This window comes from Salmo salar, chromosome 06 (assembly GCF_965601325.2).
Source record: "Salmo salar chromosome 06, fSalSal1, whole genome shotgun sequence".
Lineage (NCBI taxonomy): Eukaryota > Metazoa > Chordata > Actinopteri > Salmoniformes > Salmonidae > Salmo > Salmo salar.
Window position 1 is genome coordinate 71,997,501 of NC_138296.1, and position 20,981 is coordinate 72,018,481.

Sequence of the window (20,981 nt, forward strand, 5' to 3'; positions counted from 1 at the left end):
AAAAGGTGCTATCTAGAACCTAAAAAGGTTATTCAGCTGTCCCCATAGGAGAACCCTTTAAAGAACCCTTCTGGTTCCAGGTAGAACCCAGGAACTTTGAAACACTTTTTCTAAGAGTGTAGTAAAGCACTCGCCCCATTTGCCCTGTGTTAGTCTCTCCCTCTCTCCCTCCCCCTCTCCCTCTCTCTCTCCACATCGCTCTTTCTCCCTCTCTTTCTCTCTCTCGCTGACGACCATGTCTTATCTCTCCTCCGTAATCATACAGAGAAGACAAGGGAAGACAATCGGTCCCAGAGAAAGATGAATGAATGACCCTGTATGGATAATAAATCAATTCCAGTGGAATGCCGGGAGAAAAACATGTACAACACCTTATGTCAGCAGTAGAGAGAGCAAACGGGAACGCTGTGTTCTTAAAACATTTATTCAGCACTTCTGTCTGGTGGATGGGAGCTATAGCATTTATCCCTATATACACAGCCTTACTGTACCCATAATCTTAGTTACCCAAAAGTACAATTCTTGTTTTCCTGAATTTGTATGATATAGGCAATTTTTACTTTGTGGCTGTGGAATCTAGTGGACACCGTTTATCATCCGCACAAGGACTTGAAATTCACGCACCAGTTTAAGCACCACCTTCGCCCAATCCTGATTTGTCCAAATAATCAATGCCGAAAACCCTAAACCAGGAACTACACTGCTCAAAAAAATAAAGGGAACACTTAAACAACACATCCTAGATCTGAATGAAAGAAATAATCTTATTAAATACTTTTTTCTTTACATAGTTGAATGTGCTGACAACAAAATCACACAAAAATAATCAATGGAAATCCAATTTATCAACCCATGGAGGTCTGGATTTGGAGTCACACTCAAAATTAAAGTGGAAAACCACACTACAGGCTGAGCCAACTTTGATGTAATGTCCTTAAAACAAGTCAAAATGAAGCTCAGTAGTGTGTGTGGCCTCCACGTGCCTGTATGACCTCCCTACAACGCCTGGGCATGCTCCTGATGAGGTGGCGGATGGTCTCCTGAGGGATCTCCTGCCAGACCTGGACTAAAGCATCCGCTAACTCCTGGACAGTCTGTTGTGCAACGTGACGTTGGTGGATGGAGCGAGACATTATGTCCCAGATGTGCTCAATTGGATTCAGGTCTGGGGAACGGGCGGGCCAGTCCATAGCATCAATGCCTTCCTCTTGCAGGAACTGCTGACACACTCCAGCCACATGAGGTCTAGCATTGTCTTGCATTAGGAGGAACCCAGGGCCAACCGCACCAGCATATGGTCTCACAAGGGGTCTGAGGATCTCATCTCGGTACCTAATGGCAGTCAGGCTACCTCTGGCGAGCACATGGAGGGCTGTGTGGCCCGCCAAAGAAATGCCACCCCACACCATGACTGACCCACCGCCAAACCGGTCATGCTGGAGGATGTTGCAGGCAGTAGAACGTTCTCCATGGCGTCTCCAGACTCTGTCACATCTGTCACATGTGCTCAGTGTGAACCTGCTTTCATCTGTGAAGAGCACAGGGCGCCAGTGGCAAATTTGCCAATCTTGGTGTTCTCTGGCAAATGCCAAACGTCCTGCACGGTGTTGGGCTGTAAGCACAACCCCCACCTGTGGACGTCGGGCCCTCATACCACCCTCATGGAGTCTGTTTCTGACCGTTTGAGCAGACACATGCACATTTGTGGCCTGCTGGAGGTCATTTTGCAGGGCTCTGGCAGTGCTCCTCCTGCTCCTCCTTGCTCAAAGGCGGAGGTAGCGGTCCTGCTGCTGGGTTGTTGCCCTCCTACGGCCTCCTCCACGTCTCCTGATGTACTGGCCTGTCTCCTGGTAGCGCCTCCATGCTCTGGACACTACGTTGACAGACACAGCAAACCTTCTTGCCACAGCTCACATTGATGTGCCACCCTGGATGAGCTGCACTACCTGAGCCACTTGTGTGGGTTGTAGACTCCGTCTCATGCTACCACTAGAGTGAAAGCACCGCCAGCATTCAAAAGTGACCAAAACATCAGCCAGGAAGCATAGGAACTGAGAATTGGTCTGTGGTCTCCACCTGCAGAACCACTCCTTTGTTGGGGGTGTCTTGCTTATTGCCTATAATTTCCACCTGTTGTCTATTCCATTTGCACAACAGCATGTGAAATTTATTGTCAATCAGTGTTGCTTCCTAAGTGGACAGTTTGATTTCACAGAAGTGTGATTGACTTGGAGTTACATTGTGTTGTTTAAGTGTTCCCTTTATTTTTTGGAGCAGTATATTTCTGCTCGTAATCACCTAATTCTACATGCCTCCGAGAATCTGTCCACGAGAGATTATTGTACCCCTGGACTAGATTCTTCAGTGATTGTGTAGGATTTTATTCTTATGTTCACTTTAAGATGGCGAGGTGTGTTTATTTGTGCTGACTGTGCCAGTCTCGTGGGATTTGTGTTTTTATGAGTTGTATTTGTTTTTCCATACGGTGCACTATTACATTCTTTAATGATTTATGCGAGCAACCCTCCCACAGTTTTATCCTACATTATTACCCTGGATTTTGTATTGAGCTGTTTACCAACCAAACCAACAACATCAAACGTTATAGGTTGTTCATCAACATGTTGTCTTCAAATAGCCATAGTCTTCCTGCAGAAAATGAATAATTATTTTCCAGAGAATTCAGTACTTGAGGCTTTATTGGTCATGGGGAAACATATTGCTGATCATTTGTCCCTGTCTTAGAAATCCTGCCCAGTGGGTGTGTGTGACCTGTGGTTCAGGGTCTTTTGGGGGTCAGAGTGTGTGTCCCTCTGGGTCACGGAGTCCCTGAGGTGCCGTTGACCTGAGGGTGTGTATGGGTACAGCATCATTGACTAGGACAGAAATAGCAGCCAACCGATTCAATCAGCATCCTTGATCTAATTATAGTGCGTGGTCTTAACTCTGTGTGAGGGTGTTTGTTGAGGTTGGGGGTAGGGAGTAAAGGTGTGTGTAAAAACACAAGGAAAAACTCCTTGTCCTAAAAAATGTTAATGGAGATTGTACTTCACTTACAAAACCATTGTATGCGAAGTCAGCCTGTCATTTCTCTATGATAACAGAACATCCAGTTTATCGTACATCCCCTGTGCGACCACATCAGAGTGAAAACAGCAGGTTTAGAGGCACCAAACGAATTAAACTGAACAACTAATAAGTCACAAAATCAATTACTCAGCCCTCAATTAGAAGCATAGCTTTAAAGTCATGGCCATCATGATTGGTCACACCCCTGACATCCCTAAATACCTTTTCTTTGAATGGGATGTTTTAGCTGTCAGAGAAGGGAGGAAAAGTCTCCAAACCTTTTTAATAAAACAGAAACACTGAAATGAAAATGACCCGAAATGCTTCCATGCCACCAATAGAACAGGTTTTAAAATGCATAAAGTTAATTTACTCAAATTCACTTATTTGAAATCCATTTTATCACAGGAAAAAAGGAGAGAAAAAAAGTTTTCAATTTGTCAAGATGTTGCCAACAGAAACTCTATCCATTATTTATTGACTTTTTAAATGTTTTACCTTCCTAGAATTGCTTCCTATTGGCATATTTCTCCTTTTTCCAATTTCCATGGGGGCTTCCCACCGGGGACAGACATCAAATGAATGTCTATTCCACGTTGGTTCCACGTCATTTAATATTGTTACGTTACAGCCTTATTCTAAAATGGATTAAATCGTTTTTTCCCCCCTCATCAATCTACACACAATACCCCATACTGACAAAGCAAAAACAGGTTTTTAGACATTTTTGTTAATTTATATAAATAAATAAAAAATGAAATATTACATTTACATAAGTATTCAGGCCCTTTACTCAGTACTTTGTTGAATCACCTTTGGCAGCAATTACAGCATAGAGTCATCTTGGGTATGATGCTACAAGCTTGGCACACCTGTATTTGGGGAGTTTCTCCCATTCTTCTCTGCAGATCCTCTCAAGCTCTGTCAGGGTGGATGGGGAGCGTTGCTGCACAGCTATTTTGATGTCTCTCCAGAGATGTTCATGTCCGGGCTCTGTCTGGGCCACCTAAGGACATTCAGAGACTAGTCCTGAAGCCACTCCTGCATTGTCTTGTCTGTGTGCTTAGGGTCGTTGTCTTATTGCAAGGTGAACCTTTGCCCCAGTCTGAGGTCCTGAGCACTCTGGAGCAGGTTTTCATCAAGGATCTCTCTGTACTTTGCTCTGTTCATCTTTGCCTCGATCCTGACTAGTCTCCCAGTCCCTGCCGCTGAAAAACATCCCCACAGCATGATGCTGCCACCACTATGCTTCACCGTAGGAATGGTGCCAAGTTTCCTCCAGACGTGACGCTTGGCATTCAGACCAAAGAGTTCAATCTTGGGTTTAGCAGACCAGAGAATCTTGTTTCTCATAGTCTGACAGTCTTCAGTTGTCCTTCTGGAAGGTTCTCCCATCTCCACAGAGGAACTCTAGACCTCTGTCAGAGCTCTAGGAAGAGACTTGGTGGTTCCAAACTTCTTCCATTTAAGAATGATGAAGGCCACTGTGTTCTTGGGGACCTTCAATGCTGCAGAAATGTTTTGGTACCCTTCCCCAGATCTGTGCCACGACACAGTCCTGTCTTGGCTCTCTGTGGACAATTCCTTTGACCTCATGGCTTGGTTTTTGCTCTGCCATGCACTGTCAACTGTTGGACCTTATATAGACATGTGTGTGCCTTTCCAAATCATGTCCAATCAATTTAATTTACCACAGGTGGACTACAAGGATGATCAATAGAAAAGGGATGCACCTGAGCTCAATTTTGAGTCTCATATCAAAGGGTCTGAATACTTACGTTAATAAGGTATTTCAGTTTTTTTTAAATACATTTGCTAAAATTTTTAAAACCTGTTTTTGCCTTGTCATTATAGGATATTGTGTGTAGATTGCTGAGGATTTTGGATTTTTTTAAATCCATTTTAGTCCAGCATCCTGGAGTCGTTTCTTCACTGTTGAGACTGGTGTTTTGCAGGTACTATTTAATGAAGCTGCCAGTTGAGGACTTGTGAGGTGTCTGTTTCTCAAACTAGACACTCTAATGTACTTGTCCTCTTGCTTAGCTGTGCACCGGGGCCTCCCACTCCTCTTTCTATTCTGGTTAGAGCCCGTTTGCGCTGTTCTGTGAAAGGAGTAGTACACAGCGTTGTACGAGATCTTCAGTTTCTTGGCAATTTCTCGCATGGAATAACCTTCAACCTTCATAGACTGACAAGTTTCAAAAGAAAGTTATTTGTTTCTGGCCATTTTGAGCCTGTAATCGAACCCACAAATGCTGATGCTCCAGATACTCAACTAGTCTAAAGAAGGCCAGTTGTATTGCTTCTTTAATCAGAACAACTGTTTTCAGCTGGGCTAACATATTTGCAAAATGGTTTTCTAATGATCAATTAGCCTTTTAAAATGATAAACTTGGATTAGCTAACACAATGTGCCCTTGGACCACAGGAGTGATGGTTGCTGATAATGGGCCTCTTTACGCCTATGTAGATTTTCCATTAAAAATCAGTCGTTTCCAGCTACAATAGTCATTTACAACATTAACCATGTCTAAACTGTATTTCTGATCTATTTGATGTTATTTTAATGGACAAAAAATGTATTAGGCATATTTGGGCAGACTTGATACAACACTTTTACCAGATCTAATGTGTTATATTCTCATACATTAATTTCACATTTCCACAAACTTCAACGTGTTTCCTTTAAAATGGTATCAAGAATATGCATATCCTTGCTTCAGCTCCTGAGCTACAGGCAGTAAGATTTGGGTATGTCATTTTAGGCGAAAATTGATCCTTAAGTTAAAGTCCCCGGCCACTAGGAGTGCCGCGTCTGGATGAGCATTTTCTTGTTTGCTTATGGCCTTATACAGCTCGCTGAGTGCGGTCTTAGTGCCAGTATTGGGTTGTGGTGGTAAATAGACAGCTACGTAGAATATAGATGAAAATTATCTTGGTAAATAGTGAGGTCTACAGCTTGAGGTACTCTAACTCAGGAGAGCAAAACCTTGAGACTTCCTTAATATTAGAGACCATGCATCAGCGGATCTTATCGGAGGCTGCCGTTCTGTCTTGCCAATGCACAGAAAATACAGCTAACTGTATATTATCAATGTCCTTGTTTAACAATGACTCAGTAAAAAATGGTTCATGTCCCATTGATAGGATAGTCTTGAACGGAGCTCATCCAGTTTATTATGCAGTGATTGCACGTTCGCCAGTAGAACAGAGGGTAAAGGTTGGATTTTCCACTCGTCAACGCATTCTCAACAGGCATCTGGCTTTTTGACCTTGATGAATAGCAATTATGTTATATACAGTGTATATATATACAGTATATACAGTCTATATACAGTCTATATACAGAGTCTATATATAGTGCCTTCGGAAAGTAGTCAGACCACTTCACTTTTTCCACATTATGTTACGTTTCAGCCATCTAGTGGCCAAATTCTATATTGCGCCTAGAGTCCTAAGTCAGATAATGGCCTTTCTCTTGCATTAACATTAACGAATGACTACAATGATCAATTTGATGTTATTTAAATGGACAAAAAAAATGACTTTCTTTCAAAAACAAGGACATTTCCAAGTGACCCCAAACTTTTGAACGGTAGTGTACATTTTCAAGTACATAACGGTGTACTCTTCTCAAACAATAGCATGGTATGTTTTCACTGTAATAGCAACTGTAAATTATCAACGACGACAATGAGACAGCCTATATAGAGGAGATCAGAGACCTGAGAGTGTGGTGCCAGGACAACAATCTCTCCCTCAACGTGAGCAAGACAAGGAGCTGATCGTGGACTACAGGAAATGGAAGGCCGAGCACGCCCCCATTCACACCGACGGGGCTGTAGCGGAGCGGGTCGAGAGCTTCCAGTTCCTTAGTGTCCACGTCACTAAGGACCTATCATGGTCCAAACACACCAACACAGTCGTGAAGAGGGCACGACATCTCCTATTCCCCCTCCGGAGGCATGGGACCTCAAAAAATAAAAACTATCTACAGCTACACGATCGATAGCGTCCTAACTGGTTGCATCATCGCTTGGTATGGCAACTGCTCGGCATCCGACCGCAAGGCGCTGCATAGGGTACTGCATACGGCCCCGTACATCACTGGAGCCGCCGAGCTTCCTGCCATCCAGGACCTCTATACCAGGCGGTGTCAGAGGAAGGCCCGAAAAATTGTCAAAGATTCCAGCCACCCAAGTCATAGACTGTTCTCTTTCATGGCAAGTGCTACCATAGCACCAAGTCTGGGACCAAAAGTCTCCTTAACAGCTACTACTCCAAAGCCATAAGACTGATGAGCAGTTAATCAACTGGCTACCCCCCTTATTTTATTACAGTGGGGGAAAAAAGTATTTGATCCCCTGCTGATTTTGTACGTTTGCCCACTGACAAAGAAAGGATCAGTCTATAATTTTAATGGTAGGTTTATTTGAACAGTGAGAGACAGAATAACAACAAAAATATCCAGAAAAACGCATGTCAAAAATGTTATAAATTGATTTGCATTTTAATGAGGGAAATAAGTATTTGACCCCCTTTCAATCAGAAAGATTTCTGGCTCCCAGGTGTCTTTTATACAGGTAACGAGCTGAGATTAGGAGCACACTCTTAAAGGGAGTGCTCCTAACCGCAGCTTGTTACCTGTAAAAAAGACACCTGTCCACAGAAGCAATCAATCAATCAGATTCCAAACTCTCCACCATGGCCAAGACCAAAGAGCTCTCCAAGGATGTCAGGGACAAGATTGTAGACCTACACAAGGCTGGAATGCAAGCAGCATGGTGAGAAGGTGACAACATTTGATGCAATTTTTCACAAATGGAAGAAATACAATAGAACTGTCAATATCCCTCGACCTGGGGCTCCATGCAAGATCTCACCTCGTGGAGTTGCAATGATCATGAGAACAGTGAGGAATCAGCCCAGAACTACACAGGAGGATCTTGTCAATGATCTCAAGGCAGCTGGGACCATAGTCACCAAGAAAACAATTGGTAACACACTACGGCGTGAAGGACTGAAATCCTGCAGCGCCCGCAAGGTCCCCCTGCTCAAGAATACATATACAGGCCCGTCTGAAGTCTGCCAATGAACATCTGAATGACTCAGAGGACAACTGGTGAAAGTGTTGTGGTCAGATGAGACCAAAATGGAAATCTTTGACATCAACTCAACTCGCGGTGTTTGGAGGAGGAGGAATTCTGCCTATGACTCCAAGAACACCATCTCCACCGTCAAACATGGAGGTGGAAACATTATGCTTTGGGGGTGTTTTTCTGCTAAGGGGACAGGACAACTTCACCGCATCAAAGGGACGATGGACGGGGCCATGTACCGTCAAATCTTCAGCCAGGGCATTGAAAATGGGTCGTGGATGGGTATTCCAGCATGACAATGACCCAAAACACACAGCCAAGGCAACAAAGGAGTGGCTCAAGAAGAACCACATTAAGGTCCTGGAGTGGCCTAGCCAGTCTCCAGACCTTAATCCCATAGAAAATCTGTGGAGGGAGCTGAAGGTTCGAGTTGCCAAACGTCAGCATCGAAACCTTAATGACTTGGAGAAGATCTGCAAAGAGGAGTGGGACAAAATCCCTCTTGAGATGTGTGCAAACCTGGTGGCCAACTACAAGAAACGTCTGACCTCTGTGATTGCCAACAAGGGTTTTGCCACCAAGTACTAAGTCATGTTTTGCAGAGGGGTCAAATACTTATTTCCCTCATTAAAATGCAACATTTTCGAGATGCGTTTTTCTGGATTTTTTTGTTGTTATTCTGTCTGTCGCTGTTCAAATAAACCTACTATTAAAATTATAGACTGATCATTTCTTTGTAAGTGGGCAAACGTACAAAATCAGCAGGGGATCAAATACTTTTTCCCCCCACTGTATTATTTATTATCATTTTCTGCACTGACTCTCTAGCACAGGATCAATGTACACTCACTGGACTCTAACCACACAATCACACATACTACACAGCTTCCCTGTGGCTCAGTTTGTAGAGCATGGTGTTTGCAACGCCAGCATGATGTGTGCAACGCCAGGGTTGTGGGTTCAATTCCCACGGGGGGCCAGTACAAGAAAATGACAAAAATGTACACTGACACTCCCACGGACACACACACATATTGACGCCACACACATACATTTACAGTCCTTCACACTCTTCACACGCTGCTGCTTGTCTCTGTTTATGATCTATGCATAGTCACTTTACCCATACATACATGTATATATTACCTCGATTAACCCGTACCACTGCACATTGATTCGGTACCGGTACTCCTTCTATATAGACTCGTTTTTGTTACATTATTTTGTTGCTATTTTTTTCAGTTTCTATAGCAAATGTTTTGTACTTCTTTTTTACAACGCTGTATTGTTGGTTAAGGGCTCGTAAGTAAGCATTTCATGGTTGTATTCGGAGCATGTGACAAATAAAATGTTATTTGAAATAGATGAGGTGTCGACGGCGTTTGTGCTGAACCTACACTGCTCCGCATCCATAATCATGTGAGGGATTGTCATGGGAATATTATTTAAGAGACCAATCTTTACTATGGTACTATGCTAGTTTATCTGTGGGATGTTTGGGCTGGGGAGACATTACTCTTATTCTTGAGAGTAACATTTTAGTGTGTGTGTGTGTGTGTGTGTGTGTGTGTGTGTGTGTGTGTGTGTGTGGGTGGGTGGGTGGGTGGGTGTGTTTGAGATATATAGAGAGAGAGACTCTTAGAAAAAAGGGTTCCAAAGGGGTTCTTTGGAGAAACCATTTTGGTTCCAGGTAGAATACTTTTTGGTTTCAAGTAGAACCCTTTTGGGTTCCATGTAGAACCCTCTGTGGAAAGGGTTCTAGATGGAACCCAAAAGGGTTCTACCTGGAACCATAAAGGGTTCGTCAAAGGGTTCCCCTATGGGGACAGCCGAAGATCCCTTTTAGGTTCTAGATAGCACCTTTTTTTCTAAGAGTGTAGGCAGAGAGAGAAAGAGAGAGAGATGGGAGTCTAATTTACGCTTGCGCTTTGATGACTGCGCCTTAATGAATGCGATCTCCATGAACATCAGGGAAATTTAGAAGACACATTGTCGACAGTGAAATCCACTTCTTAACAACTGCGCTTTTGATTGAATTCTGTTTAGACAGGAATGAACACACCCTGGCCTGTCTGTTGCTTCTCACTCAACTCTATCTTTCTATCCTTCAGTAACCCTCTGACCTACACAGACACACACACACACATGATGCCCTGGGCTGTCCATTTACTTGACGAAGCGACTGAATGGCAGTGGGGAAGATCATATTGAGTTCTCCATGTTCTTAAATACAGATAAGTCCTAACAGGAGAGAGAACACCTTTGTTGCTGAAGGGGTTCAATCTCACAAACACACAGACATGTGGACACAGTAGACCAGGAGGGAATGAGGTGTAATTTATTTTGTTGCTGTGCAAGCGTGATGGGTCTGGCTAACAAATAGTTTCAGTGGAATCACGCACACACATATATAGAGATAGAGACATCAAGATGAACCCTCATTCAGAAACCCAAGGGGATATGTTACCTGATCTTATCTCACACCACCTACCCACCCCTTAGGATGCCTGCATGTGATAGGGGAAGGACACTGTGCTTCAATAACACCCCTCACACTCACACACATACACACACACTCACACACACTGTCAGTAATAACAGTCACACAACTCCATGGAGTCCGCAGTGAAAGCTCTCTTTATATTCTGCCTCACTGAAATGGGTGCAAAAATGGGAAAATCAGGCTGAAGAGGTACAGTAGCCAAGTAAACTCACATCCCTCTATTATAGAAAGAAATTAGATCACGCGTATGTTATTAAGAGTAAGGATTAACGTTGAGGTTTATAAACTGGGATAAATCTACATTCTTATCCCTCCTCTCCAGCTGTTACAGATGTATAATGCTGGCCCTCCTCTGCTTGTCACTGGTTGTTTTCCCCAACAGCGCTGTGTTAAGCTGTGGAGCTGGAGGAGGGATGAAGCCATTTTAATGGTTCCGTATTCCTAACCTAGCCTGGGAAGATTGACTCTGCAGCTCTAGGCTACGCTCTTAGAAAAAAAAGCCTTTGAAGAACCCTTTTTGGTTCCAGGTAGAACGTTTTTGGGTTCCATGTAGGACCCTTTTCATAGAGGGTTCTACCTGCAACCAAAAAGCATTCTACCTGGACCCAAACAGGCTTCTCCTATGGGGACAGCCGAAAAACCTTTTTTTCCCTAAGAGTGTATCCTGAGGATGGTGGCTCTATAGACTAGCCTGTCATTATACTCAGTGGAGGGTGAGGCAGTCTAACAACTAATCTCTCAATTCAACTCAGTTCAATTCAAGGGGCTTTATTGGCATGGGAAACATATGTTTACATTGCCAAAGCAAGTGAAATGGATAAACAAAAGTGAAATGAACAATAAAAAGTTAACAGTAAATATTACACTCACACAAGTTCCAAAATAATAAAAACATTTCAAATGTCATATTATGTCTATGTACAGTGTTGTAACGATGTGCAACTAGTTAAAGTAAAAAAGGGAAAAATAAATAAACATAAATATGAGATGTATTTACAATGGTGTTTGTTTTTCACAGGTTGCCCTTTTCTTGTGGCAACAGGTCACAAATCGTACTTCTGGGATTGCACACTGTGTTCTTTCACCCAATAGATATGGAAGTTTACCAAATTAGATTTTTTTTAATTCTTTGTGGGTTTGTGTAATCTGAGGGAATTATGTGTCTCTAATATGGTCATACATTTGGCAGGATGTTAGGAAGTGCATCTCAGTTTCCACCTCATTTTGTGGGCAGTGTGCACCTGGCCTGTCTTCCCGAGAGCCAGGTCTGCCTATGGCGACCTTTCTCAATAGCAAAGCTATGCTCACTGAATCTGTACATATTCAAAGCTTTCCTTAATTTTGGGTCAATCACAGGTATTCTGCCACTGTGTACTCTCTCTCTCTCTGTGTGTGTGTGTGTGTGTGTGTGTGTGTGTGTGTGTGTGTGTGTGTGTGTGTGTGTGTGTGTGTGTGTGTGTGTGTGTGTGTGTGTGTGTGTGTGTGTGTGTGTGTGTGTGTGTGTGGCAGCTCAGAGCGTTTCCCAGCGTTTCCTGTGACCTACATGTATCCTAAGGAGCCTGTCTAACTGACAGACACAGCATGGTTGTCGTAGGAAGAAGCGGACCAAAGTGCAGCGTGTGTGTCGTTCCACATATTTCATTTTCACTGTGAAACTATGCGATACATAAAACATAAATTGAACGAACAAAACAACAAACCGTGACGCAGAGTTACAAAATACACCTACTCAAAATCAATCTCCCACAAACCCAGGTAGAAAAAAACCCTACTTAAGTATGATCTCCAATTAGAGACAATGAGGACCAGCTGCCTCTAATTGGAGATCATCCCAAACATACCCAACATAGAAATACAAAACTAGAACATTACAACATAGAAAAACTAAACTAGAAAACCCCCCTGTCACGCCCTGACCTACTCTACCATAGAAAAGAACAGCTTTCTATGGTCAGGACGTGACAATGGTGTTAGACCACGCACACACACACGTACACACAAACATACATGCACACACCCACTCATGCACGGACGGAGGATGAACTACACACAACACACGCCAATCAAAAACATGCATATGCACTAGAGGTCGATCGATTATGATTTTTCAACGCCGATACCGATACCGATTATTGAAGGACCAAAAAGAGGCGGTACCGATTAATCGGCCGATTCCCCCCCCCCCCCCCATGTATTTATTTGTCAAAATGACAATGAAAAATAAAATAAAATAAAAAATTCGGCAAATCGGTGGCCAAAAATACAGATTACCGATTGTTATGAAAACCTGAAATCGGCCCTAATTAATCGGCCATTCCGATTAATCGGTCGACCTCTAATATGCACTCACACACACATACTCGCTGGAGGTCAGTTGTATAGTATATAGCTCAGAGTGCTGTTAAGCATGAAAGCAAGAGATGGAACAGTTTTGTTTGTATTTTAAAAACATGAACAATGAATAAAATCCATCAACTGATCAGATACAGGTCTTTGGCCTTTAACGATGGGGATTAGACCCTTATCTCCAACCATTTGGCCCTTAGAGACTAGTATGTGGCCCTTATCTATGGGCCACCCTCATAATGCATCGGTGTGACTGTTGCCACAGAGGGAGAGGGAGATAATCAGCTCCTCTGCAGACCCTTGAGCTTCATCCGCCTCATCTGTCACTCGGACCACATCACACTGACTTAGCTTCCAGCCCTGTCACCATGGACCATGATGTCTGTACCAGTGGAGGCTGATGAGGGGAGGACGGCTCATAATAATAGCTGGAATGGAGCAAATGGAATGGCATCAAACACATGGAAACCATGTGTTTGATGTATTTGATACCGTTCCACTGATTCCGCTCCAGCCTTTAACACGAGCGCATCCTCCCCAATTAAGGGTGCCACCAACCTCCTGTGGTCTGTACACTAGCTTAGCTTCCAGCCCTGTCACCATGGATCATGATGCCTGGACACTGGCTTCACAGGGTGACAGCTTGACAGGGGGCTGATACTCAGCGTCATATTTAATTTAAAAAAATGCTCTGGCACTGAGTAAGATGCATGGAACTTCTATTTGAGAGAAATACATACAGGAACATTAGAGTTGTGATGTTTTGGATCGTATGCAAAGCATGAGTTGATTGATGGTAAAGACTCAAATCACACAGACAGACCTCTCTAGCCTGTTCTCCATGCCGGGTCCTGGAGGACCACAATGTGCGTGGCTTTTGTTCCAGCCCAGTCTAACACACCTGATGCTATTCAGCTTAATGAAAGTGTTGATGATTTGTTGACTAGTTCAATCAGGTGGTAAAGGGCAAGGCTAGGACAAACCCCTGGCCACACCATAGCTCTCCTCGGTACCAGGAGAGAAGCACACTGTTGTAACTGTTTTAGTAAGTTACATCAAGCAACAGGAGCTCCACTGGAGCTCTTTAATTTAATTCAGAACACTGTAATCTAGTGTGTAGCCCAGCGCTGGTTGACGTATTAACTGTACCTCGGGGGCATGTGTCTGTGGTTAGCCATTATTAGCAGTTAGCGGTTCTAGGAGATGAGAGGACTCCAGACCAGCCAGTCACTATTATGGTCTGTTTGGATGACTCAAACCCCTTCTCCCAACTCTTTATCAGATCAACCATGAGCACACAAACCGCCCAGGGCCTATGGGTGAATTAAGTATCCATTTTTGATTTTATGAGCGTGTTATTAGTCGATTGTAACTGCTAAGTTAGTCTGCATGCAGGGAATAGCTGTTGCTGCTTTGTTGTGTGCAACGGGGATGTTTTATAAGCTGCTATGTGTTCCGTGTTCAACTGAGTCTGTTCAAGGCTGTAGACTAATTAGATAGCAATGAAAAAAAGGCTATTTTCGAAGTTGTTTTGGTTGACATAAAAGGGGAACTGGGAAAAGGAGAGAGAGAGGGGGGAGTGTGTGTGTGTGTGCGTGCGTGCATGCGGGCATGTGTGTGTGTGGACCCCTAAAATGAGATTGGACCCCTTCAGCAACAAAGGTGTTCTCTCTCCTGTTTGGATTGATCTGTATTTAAAAGTCCAATGCAGCCATTTTTATCTCAATATCAAATCATTTCTGGTTAACAATTAAGTACTTTACTGTGATTGTTACCAATTAAAATTCTTTTTTTTTTTACAAAAATAGCTTTTTAGCAAAGAGCAATTTATAAAGCAATAATTTAGCTAGGACTGTCTGGGAGTGGTCTGAGTGGGGAAGGGAAAACTGAAACCTAGCTTTTATTGTCCTTAAAACAGACATCCCTGTGTGTGTGTGTGTGTGTGTGTGTGTGTGTGTGTGTGTGTGTGTGTGTGTGTGTGTGTGTGTGTGTGTGTGTGTGTGTGTGTGTGTGTGTGTGTGTGTGCGTGTGCGTGTGCGTGTGTGTGCGTGCGTGCGTGCGCGTGTGTGCGTGCGTGCATCGGAGCGTTACAAAAGTGGATGAACAGCGAATAGAGGAAACAGTGAGAGAAACTATTTACTAGAACTTTATAGATTTTCTGGGGAAAACTATGCCTTTGGTTGTGATTTTATGGCCAGTTTCTCAGTTTGATATATACAGCCTTTGAGCATAACTGATGCTTTTCAGGTTTAGCTGTATCATGGTACTGCACGCTTTTTAGAAGGCAGATAATAGTGACTGTATGGCAGACTACACTAATGTTGTCACTACACAGGTTCCAAAGGGGTTCTTCGGATTTTGGTTTCAGGTAGAATACTTTTGGTTTCCATGTAGAACCCTCTCTGGAAATGGTTCTTCATGGAACCCAAAATGGTTCTAATGGGAACCAAAAGGATTGTACTTGGAACCAAAAAGGGTTCTTCAAAGGGGGAGAGCAGAAGAACCATTTTAGGTTCTAGATAGCACCTTTTTTCCAAGAATGTAGGATGATACATAGATTAGTGGCGTCACACACGTTTTTTTCAATATTATTCCTCCTGCCTCAGATGGTCACAAAGTGGCACCTGCCTCTCCATAATAGCTCCTTAGATGGTACACATGACCTGATACTGGGTGTAGGTGATACCTTGATACTAGTTTACTACATCAAAACACTCACCTGTATAAGCATGTACTCTCAATCGGCTTGAAGAGTTTTTGGCCAACTATAGTTGAATCAAATCTCACTTTAATATAAGTGTTTAGCGTGTGACAGAGTTTAACATTTTTTAAATACTAAAATCAAATCCAGCTGTGCAGAGGGATTTGCCAGATGCTAGACAGAGACGGTGGGCTAGATGGCTTTTAAAGAGCATTCGGAATATCCTGAGATATTCACGTTATTACTAATGTCTTCAGAGCCAAATCGATTATTTCCTGTATGCTGTGGTGGTATTTCAACACATCATTCTCAATTATCCTTTTATCCTGAATACTTTTTATATTCTTATCTTCTTGCTTAACAGGTAAAGATGAGGAGACTTACTGAGGAACTGAGAGCTTCCCTGAACTCCTGAGTCACCCTGGCTTGTCGTCGGGCAGAGCAGAGAAACCAGTGTTTTTGACGGCCATTTTGGCTCATATTTAAACATGGATCAGCAGCTAACACAATGCATGTAGTTCAGTAGAGAAGACAAATATCTGACCCTGTATCAGGAGAATGTCTGCCTACTGGAGGATGGAAATAATGAGCTTTGGATTGCTGGGTTTAAAACCAAGGTGGAGTTGTCTGTGATTGTATGATACTTCAGTAAAATTTCATTAATAAAACTATTTTGAAGCTCATCCAAATTGCTATCTAGATTTCCTTTCTAATAGGTGTGCAAAAGCTATTTAGAACAGTTTGAACGCACAGAAAGTACAATTGGCTATAAAGCCAAAATGTCTGCATTTTACCCCTTGCTGCACAATAAAAAATCATTAAAGAATTGTTAAAGAAGAATCTTTGATTCTTTGTACTTAATGTGTGTGAAATATTGGAGTATGTGAAGCTAAAACAAAACATTTGAATGATTTATATCTGAATAATTTATGAATAATCTATTATGAAAATAAAGTAGAAAGTTGAAAATCGGTGATTCAAATTATTTGGTCTTGACAGGTAAGATGGTATTTGATTGGAGTTACTCCATCACTTCATCTTTACTTAAAAAGGGAGAGGGGGAAATATAGAGAGAGTAGGAGACAGAGACAAAGAGAGAGAGAGACAGAGAGACAGAGAGAGAAATAAGAAACATCCTGCCAGCTGCATTTGACACATCTCCACATATCCTCTTCTCTCTTGAGTTTTAATCTGGCACTGAGGACTGCCCTTAGCTCTCAGGGCTCAGACGCTTGTCTGTCTACTGGGTGGTGAGAGGACATTTTTAACCCCGTTATCCTGTCCTCAACTCTGCCCTCTCCAGTCCTCTTTTTCCTCCTCTCTTTTCCTCCATTTAGTAATATAATATATGACATTTAGCAGATGCTTTTATCCAAAGCAACTTAGAGTCATAAGTGCATACATTTTACCTAAGGGTGGTCCCGGGAATCAAACAAACTATTCTGGCATTGCAAGTGCCATTCTCTACCAACTGAGCTACAGAGGACCATCATTCTAAAGCGTTGAGTCAACCATTACCATTGCACGTAATGGGGCAAGAATTATGCACTCAGTAATGATCCAAATGAACCAGGGGGAACCAGACCTCAGTATAGATCCCCAGTATACACACCAGGGGAATATGTGGAGAAATATTGCATTGGGAAGCTGAGGGGATGAGTTGCACAACTTTATTTACTAATCAAAATAATAAACAGACAATGTGTTAGTTTTTCATGTTTATAATAATAATGAGAGTAAATAACACATGGTAAATGGTATATGTTTATATTATTATCTTGTACATATGACAAATAGCCTATACTTTAATTTGATTAACCACACAAAGACATGTAGAGATCAATAAACTATAGGCTACTGCTGTACTACATTTGGTTGAATTTACATAACATTATACAGATTGGGACTCCACATAGTAGTTTTATACCTTCCCAACTAAATGTGCAATTATCTCTTAATACCAAAATCGACTCTGTAGTTAGCAGAGGTAGACCATTCTTCTGTCTTCTAGCTAGTGAAAATAAGTGCTTTGTCTCCCTCTGCAGGTATATGGGTGTTATCAAATCAAATCAAATTGTATTTGTCACGCACACATAGAGTGCAGTAATACTTAACAACACAAAACAATACACGCAAATCCAAAAAAGAAAAAGAAAGGAATCAAGAAAGGTAGAAATATTAGAACAAGCAATGTCAGAGTCCGGAATAAAAATATATATGTATATGGTGGTGTGTATAGAAAGTATGAACAGTATATGAATAGAAAAGGTGCGTACAGCAGTAGTTATATAGGATGAGCCTTGACTAGAATACAGTATATACATATGAAGTGGGTAAAACAGTATGTAAACATTATTAAAGTGACCAGTGTTCAATGACTATATACTATACAGTCTCTAAGGTGCAGGGTTGAGTATCGGGTGGTAGCCGGCTAGTAACAGTGACTAAAGTTCAGGGCAGGGTATTAGTTCCAAATCTCCATGCTTACTTAAAGGCCCAGTGCACCTAAAAAATAAAATGTCCTATGTTTTATATATATTTACACATTATGAGGTTGGAATAATAGTGTGAAATTGTGAAAATGAGGATATTGCCCTTTTAGTGTAAGAGCTGTTTGAAAAGACCACCTGAAATTTCAACCTGTTTTGGTGAGATGGTGTTCTGGCCTGAATGGTGACATCACCAGGTGGTAAATTAGTTAATAGACCAATTACAAAGAGAGTTATAAACCTCTCTGCCAATAACAGCTAGTTTTCAGTTTTCAGTTTCCCCACCCAACCCAGACCACTCCCAGCCAGTCCTAGCAAAACTTATATTTGCTAAGAAGCAGTTTTGGTTTATTTTTTACCATTATAATTGAAAACAATCACAGTAAGGTACTTAGTTGTTACCCAGAAACGATATGATATTGAGATAAAATGGCTGCAATGGACCTTTAAGTTGCCTACATGACCAGCATGTCACACAAAATGAATTGCCACCTAAAACAATGGAAATTGATCTCTAGGGAAAAAAATGTGAAAGTTAGCTGTGTGTTGTTTTATGTTCCTTGTAGCCAGGGATGGCATTATGGGTGGGCCTTTGGGGGCCTCGCCCTCCCTACCGTACCTTCTTGCCCGTCCAAATAAAATATTGAATATTGATCATTTATTTGACCGAGGTGCTCGCCAACAGAGGCGCATCAATCTCACATAAAGCATCCGTGCGAGCGAAACAACGCCCCTTCGTCTCCGTATGTGTAGACCGTATCTGATGCTGTCTGGACAAAAGGAGTACGGCCAGACAGCATCAGGTACATGGGCTACATATAGTAAGAAAGAGTCGAGCTTGTTTCGCTCGCTAGTTTCAGAAGAGAGGAAGAGGCGAAGCGAGAGGGATCACTCTCGCCAAAATCTGTCCTGAACGGCACCTCCATACCTTCAGGCTCTGATCAGGCCCTACACCCAAACAAGGGCACTGCGTTCATCCACCTCTGGCCTGCTGGCCCCCCTACCTCTGAGGAAGCACAGTTCCCGCTCAGCCCAGTCAAAACTGTTGGCTGCTCTGGCACCCCAATGGTGGAACAAGCTCCCTCACGACGCCAGGACAGCGGAGTCAATCACCACCTTCCGGAGACACCTGAAACCCCACCTCTTTAAGGAATACCTAGGATAGGATAAAGTAATCATTCTAACCCCCCCCTTAAAAGATTTAGATGCACTATTGTAAAGTGGTTGTTCCACTGGATATCATAAGGTGAATGCACCAATTTGTAAGTCGCTCTGGATAAGAGCGTCTGCTAAATGACTTAAATGTAAATGTAAATGTCTGAATAACCCAATGCGTTTCTATGCCAACTTTAGCTTGTCGCATGCGTTCCCGCCTTTGGAACGATTCGCATTGTTAGGGCAGACACATAATAATCTCGTCATTATATTATGATCTCTGGTTTCAGCCACTTGCCAATTAGAAAGGAAAGTTGGCGGGTGCACAGTGCACTGTTCTGATGCTGGCTTCCCTTAAAGTAAATTGATGTTTTGCCAAAATGATATAATTACTCCTGTGTAAGTAAAATCATTCAGAATACTTTACCAGAGAGCTTGAGTTAGCCACGCAGCATCATAAGCTTATTTTTATTTGAAATAGCTGTGGAGTGTTTCAGAAGTGCGTTGGCCTATGTACATTTAAGAAGCCAGCCATTTGGGCAGCGCACGTGGCAATATAGGGCTTGATTATTGAGTTGAGGTTTTCAGTGAAAAGCATCTAAAATGTGTGAAGATAAGGTGTCTTTGAGTATTATTAAAAATGTTGTGTGGCAAAGATATGGGCGTCTCTCTTCAGAATGCATGCACTCAGCTCTCCAGAATGTGCTCCACTTTCTCCCATCAATTTTTGCACATTCATTGTTTCATTGAATTGTTTGCCCTTTGAATGCTTGATCAATTTCACATGACATGTGTAACCAGTAGGCCTACATGTTTAACCGTCATTTGGTTACATTACTTTAAATTACATGACCTGCTCGTCCAACATCTCATTCTAAAATCATGGACATTAATATGGAGTTGGTCGCCCCCTTTGCTTCTATAACAGCATCCACTCTTCTGGGAAGGCTTTCCACTGGATGTTGGTGCGGGGACTTGCTTCCATTCAGCCAGAAGAGCATTAGTGAGGTCGGGCACTGATGTTGGGTGATTAGGCCTGGCTTGCAGTTGGCGTTCCAATTCATCCCAAAGGTATTTGATGGGGTTGATGTCAGGGCTCTGTGTAGGCCAGTCAAGTTCTTCCAAACCGATCTCGACAAACCATTTCAATATGGACCTCGCTTTGTGCAAATCGGCATTGTCATACTGAAACAGGAAAGGGCCTTCCCAAACTGTTGCCACAAAGTTTGAAGCACAGAATCGTCTAGAATGTCATTGTATGTTGTAGTGTTAAGATTTCCCTTCACTGGAACTAACGGGCCTAGTCCGACCCATGAAAAACAGTCATAGAGCATTATTCCTCCTCCACCATACTATACAGTTGGCACTATGCATTCGGGTAGGTAGCGTCCTCCGGTCCGTCCATTGCTCCAGTCCAATGGCTGCGAGCTTTACACCACTCCAGCCGACGCTTGGCATTGTGCATGGGGATTTTAGGCTTCTGCGCATGGTGATCTTAGGCTTGTGTGAAGCTGCTTGGCCATGGAAACCCATTTCATGAAGCTCCCTGCGAACAGTTCTTGTGCTGACGATGCTTCCAGAGGCAGTTTGGATCTCAGTAGTGAGTATTGAGACTGAGG

At 42.7% G+C, this 20,981-nt stretch overlaps 1 long non-coding RNA gene across 1 annotated transcript in view; it reads left to right on the forward strand.

Annotated features, from left to right (window-relative positions):
- LOC145879760 (uncharacterized) overlaps positions 1 to 16,598 on the forward strand; it is a 26,557-nt gene extending 9,959 nt beyond the window's left edge. The window contains exon 3 of the long non-coding RNA XR_014392515.1: positions 16,083 to 16,598. This is a non-coding gene — a long non-coding RNA (uncharacterized LOC145879760). The remainder of the gene's footprint in view (positions 1 to 16,082) is intronic.
- Positions 16,599 to 20,981: the final 4,383 nt, after the last annotated feature.